Genomic DNA, 13,526 nt, shown 5'->3' with positions numbered 1-13,526 from the left:
CTGATACCATTCGGCCACTGTCCAGGGCTGCAGAGCTGAAATACAGGTCTGAGTCACCTTGATCAGCTGGTGGCCTGTGGCCCAAGCCCGGCGAGACGCGCGGGTGTTTAGCCAATGCTGAAGCGGGCGCATGCGCAGTAAACCCAGCTGAAGTACTGCTGCGTCTGAGGCCATGTAACCTAGCACTCTCTGAAATTTTTTCAGAGGCGTAAGGCTGTTCATCTGAAAGGACGCGGCTAGTCGCTGAACACGGCGCGCACGCTGTGTAGATAAGCGAGCCGTCATTGCCACGGAGTCTAGTTCTATTCCAAGGAAGGAAATTGCCTGACTGGGCTGTAGTGAGCTCTTGGTCCAATTGACTGCAAGACCCAAACTGTTCAGATGGCTGAGGAGAACTGTGTGAGACAGAAGCTCCGTATGTAACTGTGCCATAATCAGCCAGTCATCCAAATAGTTCAGAATTCGCAAGCCCTGACTCCGCAGGGGTGCGAGCGCTGCAACCATGCACTTCGTGAAAGTACGGGGTGCTAAAGACAGGCCGAATGGAAGGACGGTGTATTGATAAACCTGGCTCAAGAATGGCCTGTGACGGGGATTTATCTGAATCTGAAAATAGTCATCTTTCAGATCGAGAGAGATAAACCAGTCCCGCCTATGCGCGAGGAGTTTCCTGATTGTAAACATTTTGAATGGTCTTTTTGCAAGCACCTTGTTCAAAACCCTGAGATCTAATATTGGTCTGAGGCCTCCGTCTTTCTTGGGAACAAGAAAATAACGGCTGTAAAACCCCGACTCGCTCAGCGAAGGCGGCACTTTCTCTATGGCCCTTTTGCACAGAAGGTTTGCTATTTCTGAACGAAGCATGCAGGCTGCTTCCGTGTTCAAAATAGTTTCGAGCCGAGCTCTGAAGCGGGGAGGGCGGCGATCGAACTGTAGCAAATAGCCCTGTTTTATTGTGCTTAACACCCATTTGGATATCCTGGGATAGCTTCCCACGCTTTGAAGCGTAACGCTAGAGGGTGAATGGCCAAATCGCCCTGATTGCCACACACAGCGCGCTGAACAGAATGTGTGAGCGCGCTTACTGTGCTTATGCATGACTGCTCGCAGACAGCAGGGACAGGCTGTTCTGTGAGTGACTTCCCGATTGAGGTGAATGGGGAAAGAGTCACATCTGTTAAGTGATGCGCGAGCATAGTCACGGGCACGGGACTTACATACACGGCCAGCAAACACTTCTCTGTGACAGAGCGGGCAGAGAATGGGCGCGCGCACGTATTCGTGAGCGCGTTTATTGACTCTAACACTCGAGCGGGCTGTGTCCGCTTTATGTGAGTGGGCTCTGATCGGGACACGGGAAGTGTAATGCTTGTGTGTAGAGGTGAACACTGGATTGTGGGCACATTTTCTACACAAGGCTGGTCGTGTGACAGAGCGGCCAGAGAAGGGGCGCGCGCACGGATTCGTGGGCACGTTTATTGACTCTAACACTTGAGCGGGCTGTGTCCGCTTTATGTGAGTGGGCTCTGATAGGAACACGGGAAGTGTAATGCTTGTGTGTAGGGGTGAACACTGGATTGTGGGCACATTTTCTACACATAAGGCATATTTGCTCTTTACAAGATTTCTTTGGGTCGCCATGAAAACGGCGTTTGAGTGCAGGCAAGCGGGCAGTATCACCGGCTTGTTGGCTGCTGAATCCACCACTGCAGTAGCCTGAGAGAAGGGGACTGACAGAGGGCGAAGTTTTGACGGCTGTCCGGCTGCGGCGGGACTGAGCCGTCGTTTTCTCAACAAAGCTAGGAGGACTTCGGTTGCTCAGGTTTCAACGCAATCTTAGGCAGAGGCCCGCGGGGGGGCGGCGGTCTGCAGCGGCTGTCTGAGCGCGACCTAGGGCGGCCGCCCTGTCGACGCTGAAAAGTCTGGCTTTGCTGAGCTGGGCGCTGTGAAGAGGCTCGTGCAGGAGGCTGGTCACGTGGGCGGCCTGCAGAGGAGCTAGCGCGACGAGGCAGGAAGAGATTCATGGCTTGGGTGGCTTTCTGGACTTCCGTGAAACGGTCAACAATGCCACTCACCGCGGAACCGAAGAGACCGGACGGAGAGAGCGGCGCGTTGTCCGTCGTGCTCCTTAGATCTGAAACAGCCTCTGGGTGTCCGCCTTTCTCATCCCATTCTCAAAGGAGGTTCGCTTGGAGGATCTGTAAGACGGCCATGGAATGCAGAGCAGATGCGGCTTGGCCGGCGGCGGCATAGGCGCGGCCAACACAGGCGGAAGTAGTTCTGCAGGCCTAGACGGGAGCACCGGTTTAGACCGCCATCTCGCGGAGGGAGGGCAAACGTGTGCTGCTACCGAATCCTCTGGATTCCTGGGCCGAGGAGGAGGCTTGGGAGCCTGACCACTCCTCGCTGTCCGAAGCCATAATGGAACAGCAATCCTTATCCTCCGCCTCGTCATCCCAGATGGCAGCAGTGCGGCCGCTCGGCGGCAACTGCGCGTCCCGGGGGGGCGGGGAGGGTGAAAGCGAGACTCGAGGGAGAGGCTCCGGCGAGGCAGTCACTTCTAACACCAGTTCCGGCAGCCTTTGGGAGCGGCGCTTCTTATTGCGCGGCGAAACGAAAGGCGGCGCGGCGGCTTCGGTTTTGCATGCTTCGAGTCGAGCCCGCAGGGTCGACATCGGAAGCTCCTCGCAGAGGTCGCATCCGCCATCAGCGAGGGCGAGCTCTGCATGTTCCCGTCCCAGGCAGATAGCGCAGATGAGGTGGCGGTCTCCGGTGCTGAGAGGAGCGCGGCATGAGCCGCAGGAAGTGCGAGGCATCTTTAAAAAGACGCTCGATACTCTTTTTGTGAAGTTCGCTGAGGAACTTAGCTTGCTCTAAAAAAGGATACGTCGCCGGATGGCGTAGCTCGCAGGATGGCTGAAGGTGGCGAAGACGGCCGGCTAGATCCAAGCTTGCTAGATGCCCCTCGAACGGCGACGCGGCTTCCAGTTCAGAGATGCGAAGAGCTTCGCTGAAGAGATGAAAATCAGGGTTCCAGCCTACGAACTACGCTTATATGCACTCTAGCCACGCCCATTTTGGCGGGCTTTGATGCAGTAAGCGCGCGGACGCCTCTCATTGGACGCGAGTTCGCCCAAGTTCGTCTATAGGCTGCAGCAGTTGCCGCAGAGCAACCAATGAGCTCGCTAGCTAGCCCGCTCAAGGTCTGCAGTTGCTGCACTGCGTTGACAAATGATACAAAATTAAGGATAATTTTTTGGCTTCAATATCTCAGAAAAGATGAATCTTTCCCGTAGCGTAAGCTAGCTTACGCAATACAAGAGAACCTCTCGTAAGAGAACCAGAGCTCCTTGAGTAAAACCATGGTTAATTATAATCTAAATCATGGTTACTAAAAAAAAAAAACATGATTACTACATTAATTGTTGCTACAATATTACTACAGTAAAACCATGGTTTCTGGCAAAAAAATAAAAATCCCTCCCTGCCTCTAAGGGACTCAAAGATAATTACTCTTTAATTATACTGACTTACCTCAGGCTTCCTCGAGTGTCCTGTTGATTATGACAACGATGAAGGTTTTTGTCAGTGCTGTTCCTGAAAGCTTATCACAACAAAGTATTAGTATATACGAATGTTTTGTGCCAGAACTGCGATAGAAAATTCAGGGAGCGTGACTGAAAACTCTAGCAGCGCATTCATAAATCCTGATCAGCAAATGCAAGTAGAGAACATTGTTAACAAAGGATGCTGTTTATTTGAAGACTGAGTTTAGATATTGGCTTTGATTTTTTAACATGTAATATTGTTTTCATATTGTTTTTATTCATTCTTATTTTATATTTTTATTTGTTCCTTGAAAAGTTATGTTCAAAATAGTATCTGTCCCAGATACCCTTTTCTCAGCCAAGACTGTGATAAGACACACTATAGTTACCAGGCCAAGAAATCAATATCAACCAATAATATAATTGTCACGAATGACGGTGAAGGTAGGCACGGGACGAGGATCTAATTGCAGCGGAAGCTTTTTATTGAATAAAAAGAGAAAACACGAACAAAGAAAACATCCACGATGGGAAAAAGGTAAACAAAACACGGAGGGCATACAAAGGGTTAACAAAACACGGAGGGCATACAAAGGGTTCCACGGGAGAAAACAAAGATGAAGAGCATGGATAACAGACGTCCACATACATCAAAGACCGACAGGGGAAAGGAGAAACAAACAGGGTTAAATACACAAACACAATGAAGACTAAACGAGAGACAGGTGAGAACAATGAAGAGTGCAGGCAGCGAGAGAGGCCAGGAATTGTAGTTTTACACACGGACAGTGAGACTCAGGGCGGACAACATGGAAAACGTGACATGGAACGGGATCGGTGACGGGTGAAACGGAAAACACGGAGCAGACAACACGGAAACATGACATAAACGTGATGGGTGAGGCAGACAACACAGGAACGTGACATAGCCCCCCTCAAAAGGACTGGATTCCAGACGGTCCTAAGGAAAGGAATAGAAAAAATAAACAACGGTTCAAGGAGAGGGGGGCTAGACAAGGGGGAAAACAGACAGACCAAAGGGGCCACAAGGGACACAAAGACAGACTAAGGAGGCACAAGGGACACAGAGACAGACCAAGGAGGCACAAGGAACAATTAGGCAGTCCACGGGGGCACAAGGGGCAATTAGGCAGTCCACGGGGGCACAAGGGGCAATTAGGCAGTCCTCGGGGGCACAAAGAGCAGACATGCAGACCAGGAAGGCCGAGAGGGCAAGCAAGCCGTCTCTGGGGATATGTGAAGGGACACGGGTCAGGTGGCCTGGGGGGCGTCCACAGGGTAGGGATAGGCTTGGGAGGCCAGGGAGGTATCGACCGAGCAGGGACAAGTTTAGGTGGTCTGGGAGATGGCCGTAGAGCAGGGGCCGGTTCAGGGAGCCTGGGAGGAGGCCATCGGACAGGGACAGGTCCCGGAGGCGGAGCTGAGAGGGGCTCTGGAGAGGAAGCTGGAGCCAAGGGAGGCGGAACCAAGGAAAGCTTTAGGGGCGAAGACCTGGAAGGCTCTGGAGGCGGAGCCAAGGGAGGCTCTGGAGGCGGAGCCTAGGGAGCTACTGGAGGCGGAGCCCTAGAAGGCTCTGGAGGCTGAGCCCTAGAAGGCTCTGGAGGCGGAGCCCTAGAAGCCTCGAGAGGCTTGGGGGCAAAGTCCTGGAAGACTCGAGTTACTTGAGGGGCGGAGCCCTGGGAGGCTCGGGAGGAAGAGACTTGGGAGGCGGAGCACTGGGAGTTCCGGAGGAGGAGCCCTGGAAGACTCGAGAGACTGGAGAGGTGGAGCCCTAGGAGGCTCATGAGGAGAAGCCCTGGGAGGCTCGAGAGACTTGGGAGGCGGAGCCCTGGGAGGCTCGGGAAGAGGAGCCCTGGAAGACTCGAGAGACTTGAGAGGCGGAGCCCTAGGAGGCTCGAGAGGCGCTGGCTCTTGGATGGTTCTGGCTACTGGCACTGGCCCTTGGACGGTCATGGCTGCTAGCGCTGGCTCTTGGACGGTCCTGGCTACTGGCGCTGGCCCTGGGACGGTCATGGCTACTGGTGCTGGCTCTTGGACGGTCATGGCTGCTGGTGTTGGCTCAGGGACGGTCGAGGCTACAGGCACTGGCTCAGGGACGGTTGAGGCTACAGGCGCTGGCTCAGGGACAGTCGAGGCTACAGGCGCTGGCTCAGGGACGGTCGAGGCTACAGGCGCTGGCTCGCTGACCGTGGCAGACGTGGGCGCTGGCTCGCTGACCGTGGCAGGCGTGAGCTGGAGAGCGGAGGCTTTCCTTCTCCACCTCCGGGCGGAAGAAGTTGGCAGCGCTGGCTCATCGATCCGGGTAGGTAAGGGCTCAGGCTCGACAGCCAGAATCACGAGCGGTGGTTCCTCGGGCGCGAGTTTCCTCAAAACGAGACTCACGTACTCCCTCCACGGGTGGTCTCCGGGTTCCGGCGCCTCTCCCCGCCAGGATGACGGTAATCCGACCCAGTAGATGTTCTTCAGGGCGTCTTCGTCGAACCCGGTGTCGATGGCGACCGTGGAGAAGAGTCGTGAGTACTCGCGGACGGGAAAGTTTGCCCGGGCCAGTTCGAGGAAAACCGCTGCTAGATCCATTTGGCGGTCGGTCTTTCTGTCACGAATGACGGTGAAGGTAGGCACGGGACGAGGATCTAATTGCAGCGGAAGCTTTTTATTGAATAAAAAGACACAACATGAACAAAGAAAACATCCACGATGGGAAAAAGGTAAACAAAACACGGAGGGCATACAAAGGGTTAACAAAACATGGAGGGCATACAAAGGGTTCCATGGGAGAAAACAAAGATGAAGAGCATGGATAACAGACGTCCACATACATCAAAGACCGACAGGGGAAAGGAGAAACAAACAGGGTTAAATACACAAACACAATGAAGACTAAACGAGACACAGGTGAGAACAATGAAGAGTGCAGGCAGTGAGAGAGGCCAGGAATTGTGGGAATTGTAGTTTTACACACGGACAGTGAGACTCAGGGCAAGACAACAGAGAAAACGTGACATGGAACGGGATCGGTGACGGGTGAGATGGAAAACACGGAGCAGACAACACGGAAACATGACATAAATGTGATGGGTGAGGCAGACAACACAGGAACGTGACATAGCCCCCCTCAAAAGGACCAGATTCCAGACGGTCCTAAGGAAAGGAATAGAAAAAATAAACAACGGTTCAAGGAGAGGGGGGCTAGACAAGGGGGAAAACAGACAGACCAAAGGGGCCACAAGGGACACAAAGACAGACCAAGGAGGCACAAGGGGCAATTAGGCAGTCCACGGGGGCACAAGGGGCAATTAGGCAGTCCTCGGGGGTACAAAGAGCAGACAGGCAGGGGAGGCCGAGAGGGCAAGCAAGCCGTCTCTGGGGATGTGTGAAGGGAACCGGGTCAGGTGGCCTGGGGGGCGTCCACAGGGTAGGGATAGGCTTGGGAGGCCAGGGAGGTATCGACCGAGCAGGGACAAGTTTAGGTGGTCTGGGAGATGGCCGTAGAGCAGGGGCCGGTTCAGGGAGCCTGGGAGGAGGCCATCGGACAGGGACAGGTCCCGGAGGCGGAGCTGAGAGGGGCTCTGGAGAGGAAGCTGGAGCCAAGGGAGGCGGAACCAAGGAAAGCTCTGGGGCCTCAGGAGGCGGAGTCGAGAGAGGCTCAGGAGGTGGAGCCGAGGGAGGCTCTGGAGACCGGGCCGAGGCAGGCCCAGGAGGCGGAGCCGAGGAAGGTTCAGGAGGTGGAGCCGAGGAAGGTGCCGTCGTAAGAGGCTTTAGGGGCGGAGACCTGGAAGGCTCTGGAGGCGGAGCCGAGGGAGGTTCAGAAGACGGAGCCAAGGGAAGTTCAGGAGGTGGAGCCGAGGAAGGTGTCGCCGTAAGAGGCTTTAGGGGTGGAGACCAGGAAGGCTCTGGAGGCGGAGCCAAGGGAGGCTCAGGAGACAGAGCCGAGGGAGCCACTGGAGGCGGAGTCGGAAGGGGCTCAGGAGGCGGAGCCGAGGGAGGCTCAGGAGGCGGAGCCGAGGAAGGTGGCACCATGGGAGGTTTCCAAGGCGAAGACCTGGTAGGCCCTGGAGTCTCTGGGGGCAGAGCCGTAGGAGGCTCGGGAGGCGGAGCCCTAGAAGGCTCTGGAGGTGGAGCCCTAGAAGGCTCTGGAGGTGGAGCCCTAGAAGGCTCGAGAGGCTTGGGGCAGAGCCCTGGAAGACTCGAGTGACTTGAGGGGCGGAGCCCTGGGTGGCTCGGAGGCGGAGCCCTGGGAGGCTCGGGAGGCGGAGCCCTGGGAGGCACGGGAGGCCGAGCCCTGGAAGGCTCGGGAGGCCGAGCCCTGGAAGGCTCGAGAGGCTTGAGGGGCGGAGCCCTAGGAGGCTCGGGAGAAGGAGCCCTGGGAGGCTCGAGAGACTTGGGAGGCAGAGCCCTGGGAGGCTCGGGAGGAGGAGCCCTGGAAGACTCGAGAGACTGGAGAGGCAGAGCCCTAGGAGGCTTGAGAGGCGTTGGCTCTTGGACGGACCTGGCTACTGGCGCTGGCCCTTGGACGGTCATGGCTGCTAGCGCTGGCTCTTGGACGGTCCTGGCTGCTGGCGCTGGCTCTTGGACGGTCATGGCTACTGGCGCTGGCTCAGGGACGGTCGAGGCTACAGGTGCTGGCTCGCTGACCGTGGCAGGCGTGGGCGCTGGCTCGCTGACCGTGGCAGGCGTGAGCTGGAGAGCGGAGGCTTTCCTTCTCCTCCTCCTCCAGGCGGAAGAAGTTGGCAGCGCTGGCTCATCGATCCGGGTAGGTAAGGGCTCAGGCTCGACAGCCGGAATCACGAGTGGTGGTTCCTCGGGCGCAAGTTTCCTCAAAACGAGACTCACATACTCCCTCCACGGGTGGTCTCCGGGTTCCGGCGCCTCTCCCCGCCGGGATGACGGTAATCCAACCCAGTAGATGTTCTTCAGGGCGTCGTCGTCGAACCCGGTGTCGATGGTGACCGTGGAGAAGAGTCGTGAGTACTCGCGGACGGGAAAGTTCGCCCGGGCCAGTTCGAGGAAAACCGCTGCTAGATCCATTTGGCGGTCGGTCTTTCTGTCACGAATGACGGTGAAGGTAGGCACGGGACGAGGATCTAATTGCAGCGTAAGCTTTTTATTGAATAAAAAGACAAAACACGAATAAAGAAAACATCCACGATGGGAAAAAGGTAAACAAAACACGGAGGGCATACAAAGGGTTAACAAAACACAGAGGGCATACAAAGGGTTCCACGGGAGAAAACAAAGATGAAGAGCACGGATAACAGACGTCCACATACATCAAAGACCGACATGGGAAAGGAGAAACAAACAGGGTTAAATACACAAACACAATGAAGACTAAACGAGACACAGGTGAGAACAATGAAGAGTGCAGGCAGTGAGAGGGGCCAGGAATTGTGGGAATTGTAGTTTTACACACGGACAGTGAGACTCAGGGCGGACAACAGGGAAAACGTGACATGGAACGGGATCGGTGACGGGTGAAAAGGAAAACACAGAGCAGACAACACGGAAACATGACATAAACGTGATGGGTGAGGCAGACAACACAGGAACGTGACAATAATTACCTAATTTATCTCAGAAAATAATTCCATCAAATTCTACTGCAGACTTTATCACATATAAGCCAAATTACAACATTCATTGGATGGTTATTGTCATCTAGCACATAAAATAAATAACTAAATAATTTTTTATTTTTTTTATTTGATAGGGACAAAGCATGTATTCTGTACAAATGTTCATCAACAAGATGTAAACAATCCGGATTATAGCAGTATTGCTAATTTACGTCCGTAGTCCCTAGGCAGGTACACAAAAATAACAAATACTCACTATACACAAGACTCAACTAAAAAACACAATACATAGAAACACATCACAAAAATTACTAAGAAAAATGTTTACACACTTGATTTTTCATAAGCCACTTCTTAAGATGTTCTTTAAAAGTGTGATAAATAGAACATTGTCGTATTGACTGTGGCAAACTATTAAAATATTTGCTCCCTATCACTGATAAAACTTTCTGGCCAAAGGATGTTCACCTATTTGGTAATTCCCAGTCCCCTCTACTGACAGACCTGGTACCAATACCACAATCTCCCCTCTGTTTAATAAACTCCTTCAATGGAGGTGGAGCAAGGCCATGCCAGACCTTATAAACAAAGCACGCAAAAATTTTCAAAACTCAATAGATTATGTTTCTTATTTATATTACAGTTGTGAAATGAAAGGGTTTTTTTTTTTATCAAACACTTTTATCGCCTTCTTATACAGTATTTCTATTGACTTAAGAATTGAGTTACTCGTAAAAGACCAACTACTGAAGCAATACTGCATATGTGAAAAAATCATTGAATATAAATACAACCTTGCAGCACCAACTGTCAAAAAGGACCTAATATACCTAAAATTCTTTAAATTAAATTTCACAATATTAGACAACTTTTTTACATGGTTTTTAAAAGTGAGAGTAGAATCTAAAGTAACTCCAAGATACTTAAACTCTTTCACAACTTCTATTTCCTCTCCTCCCATAAATATATTTGAATGCGTCATCTCTACTAACCGTTTTGAAAACATCATACACACAGATTTTTTTGTGTTCAATATTAAACCTGTCCTAATAAGCCAATCCTGTACATTAGTCATAGCAGAAGTCAAAGTAATCGATGCTTTTTCAAAATTCTTTGCATGGATATAAATAACTACATCATCTGCATATAACTGAATATTTACATCTTTACGTACTTCAGGTAAATCATTAATGTAAAGTGAAAATAAAATTCTAGATTACTATAGTAACCTTCGTTCCCTGATGGAGGGAACGAGACGTTTTGTCGAAGAAGCAACACTAGAGGTCTCTCTTGAGAGCCTTGCACATCTCTGAACTTGAGAAAAGGCACCGTCAGACTGCACGTACCCCTCCCCAACGCCCCATAAAATCATCATAATCTTCTGGTTCCCGACACCCCGAAGGGGTGAACAAGGTGACGTGCCAAGCATGGGAGCAAGCCGCGCAGCCACGCCTTTTCTCTCTCTATGTTTCTCGCATAGAGTCAAAGCGGCCGGAACCATCTTAACGCTGTCACAAGCATCAGGGAAGGCATTCTTTTCCAACTCCTATTCTTTCAGGAGGAAAAGACCCAGCAGAGGCCACCACCTGCCCAGGCTGGGGGGAGGTAAATAGTGGTGGAATACATCACATGGATTTTCAGGCCACATGTGGAAATGGCGTGGTGGTACATCGTACCTGCTGAGAGGGAGGAGTTGCAACAAACATGGCGACCGGGGGGCATCGGGGACTGCCCAAGGGAGATGCGGGTCCGCTCGCAAGGGGACCGTACTGCGGAAAATACACACAGGGGGCTTAATCCACATGGGGGCCCATCCTGTGGAGCACCTATTCCAGTACAGAGTAGTCTCAGTACTCGTAATGTGTCTGGTTGGGGAATTCCTCCACTGAATTTGTGGACAAGAGAGCTTGGGAGGAGTCATCCAGGGGGCTGAGTTAGTGGGATCTCCTGAGATAAGAGCACATGTGATCGCCTCAGTGGAGGGGAAAGGCGCTAGGTGCAAGTGGTACACCCGGTCACCCAGTCCGCATTACAGAGTTCTACCGGCTCGGACCTGAGAAAACACGGTATGATACCGCCTCAGACCTGAGATTGTAAAATCTCGTAAAGGTATTGGGTGTTGCCCAGCCCGCTGCTCTGAATATGTCTGCAAGGGAGGTGCCATTGGCCAGTGCCCACGAGGATGCTACACTTCTCATAGAGTGTGTTCAAACCCGTAAGGGGCGGGCACGGCCTGGGTGTGGTAGGCCAATGCTATGGCATCAATTACCCTGTGGGAAAGCCTCTGTTTTGAGACAGCGTTCCCTTTCCGCTGTCTCCAAACAGAGGCTGATTGAGGTGTAAATCTGAGGTGATTTACTTGGTGAAGACCCTGTTTGGAAGCATCTGTGGTGACCAGAACACATTAGGACACCTGCTGTAAGGGGACTCCTGTCCGTAGAAAACAGAGGTCTGTCCAGGGTTTGAAGCTGGTGGCAGGCGGGGGTGATAAACACACTGTGCATGCCGCGGTGCCATGCCCATCTTGGGACTCGAGTCTGGAGCCAGTGCTGAAGCGGTCTCATATGCACCAACCCCAGCGGCGCGACTGCCGCGGATGATGCCATATGCCTCAGGGCCCTTTGGAAATGTTTTAGAGGAACCGCCGTGCCTGGCTTGAACAAGGTGAGACATTTCAGCACTGACTGAACGCACTCGTTGGTGAGGTGCGCTACCTTTGAGACTGAGTCTAACTCCATGCCGAGAAAAGAGATGCACTGAATTGGGGCGAGCTTGCTCTTTTACCATTTGACCTGAAGCCCTAGGCGGCTGAGGTGCATGAATGCAGCTCGCTGATCACACAACCGTAAAAAATTCTAAATGGACGCATTTCTCTCCCTTTATACCCGTATGTCCGGGGGCGGGACACACAAATTCTGTCTGCCAATTTCTCATTGGCCTTTTCTCAATTTCCTAGTGTCGCTAGGAGAGAGCAACAGACGGGGAACAGCAACACAAAGACAATGGAAGGGGACCACAGGAACAACCTTAATCATATTTCAATGTAAGAGAGTTGTGTATGTCTTTCTTCAGCAGAACACAAAGATTTATAGAAGAATATTTCAGCTTTGTTGGTCCATACAATGCAAGTGAATGGGTGCTAAAATTGTGACACTCCAAAAAGCACATAAAGGTATCATAAAGTAATCCATATGACTCCAGTGTTTTAATCTATATCTTCTGAAGTGACATATGATAGGTGTGATCAGGGGCAAAAATTTCATCAAAATGTTGGGGGGGACAATAAACATAACAATTCTCAAGAGCAATTTTTGAAGGGGACACCAAGGGTTTTTTTTGTTGTTGCCCTGTTTGCATTTGTATTATTTTATTTTTTAAACAATTATTTTAATAATATATCATTATATTATTTACAATACACATATTGTAATGATATTTTAGGAGGGGACAACCCTCAGATGGGGGGCTGACCCCCCAATTCCGCCTATGGGTGTGATTGAGAAACAGATCAATGTTTACAGGGCCGGTCAAACCATCAGGCGATTTAGGCGAATGCCACAGGGGGCGCTTCAGGGCGCGGCGGGCACTAATCTACCAAGCCAATTTTAGCATGACCAATCTGTGTCGAACAAAATGCACCCTGCGCATTCTAATAACATGTTGTGGCACCACCTCATGGAACATATAGACAGTGTACTAAATGCCTTACTACCATACTACTCTTACTGTTTGTTATATCTGTGTTTTGCAAAATCAGTGAGAGAAGAATGCCATTGTGAACACGGCCATTGACTCATGAACACGGGCTTGTGAATCGGAGCGATGCTCGATGGATGCATGAAATAATCACTCTTTTGAGGCATCTCAATGAATTTGTCTAACGTGCAGGTTGAATAATTTGAAGTGCTATGTCATGCAGTAAAACAGTAATGTGATCCTTTAGAAGACAGAACACAAATACAATGCTGAATGAAGTGGATATTTACTTCAAATGAATTGAGACAAATCCTGGAGCTGCATTCAATCATCATGTGTGAGTGCAGTCTGTGAACAATTGTCTACTGCAGGTAAAGACATTTTCAAGTGTATCAAAATACAAACTTTACATGAGAGCACTTAAAAGTACCAAAAATTACCAAGCGAATGCCATGTACAATCACCTAAAGGATTATTAGGAACACCTGTTCAATTTCTCTTTAATGCAATTATCTAATCAACCAATCACATGGCGGTTGCTTCAATGCATTTAGGGGTGTGGTCCTGGTCAAGACAATCTCCTGAACTCCAAACTGAATGTCAGAATGGGAAAGAAAGGTGATTTAAGCAATTTTGAGCGTGGCATGGTTGTTGGTGCCAGACGGGCCGGTCTGAGTATTTCACA

The 13,526-nt window shown here is 51.2% G+C and overlaps 1 protein-coding gene across 1 annotated transcript in view; it reads right to left on the bottom strand.

The window, feature by feature from the left end:
* Positions 1-13,526, bottom strand: part of LOC127651227 (regulating synaptic membrane exocytosis protein 1-like) — a 225,545-nt gene that overhangs the window by 204,484 nt on the left and 7,535 nt on the right. The window lies entirely within an intron of this gene.

This window comes from Xyrauchen texanus, chromosome 11 (assembly GCF_025860055.1).
Source record: "Xyrauchen texanus isolate HMW12.3.18 chromosome 11, RBS_HiC_50CHRs, whole genome shotgun sequence".
In the NCBI taxonomy this organism is placed as follows: Eukaryota; Metazoa; Chordata; class Actinopteri; order Cypriniformes; family Catostomidae; genus Xyrauchen; species Xyrauchen texanus.
This window is presented reverse-complemented; position numbering and strand designations above follow the sequence as displayed.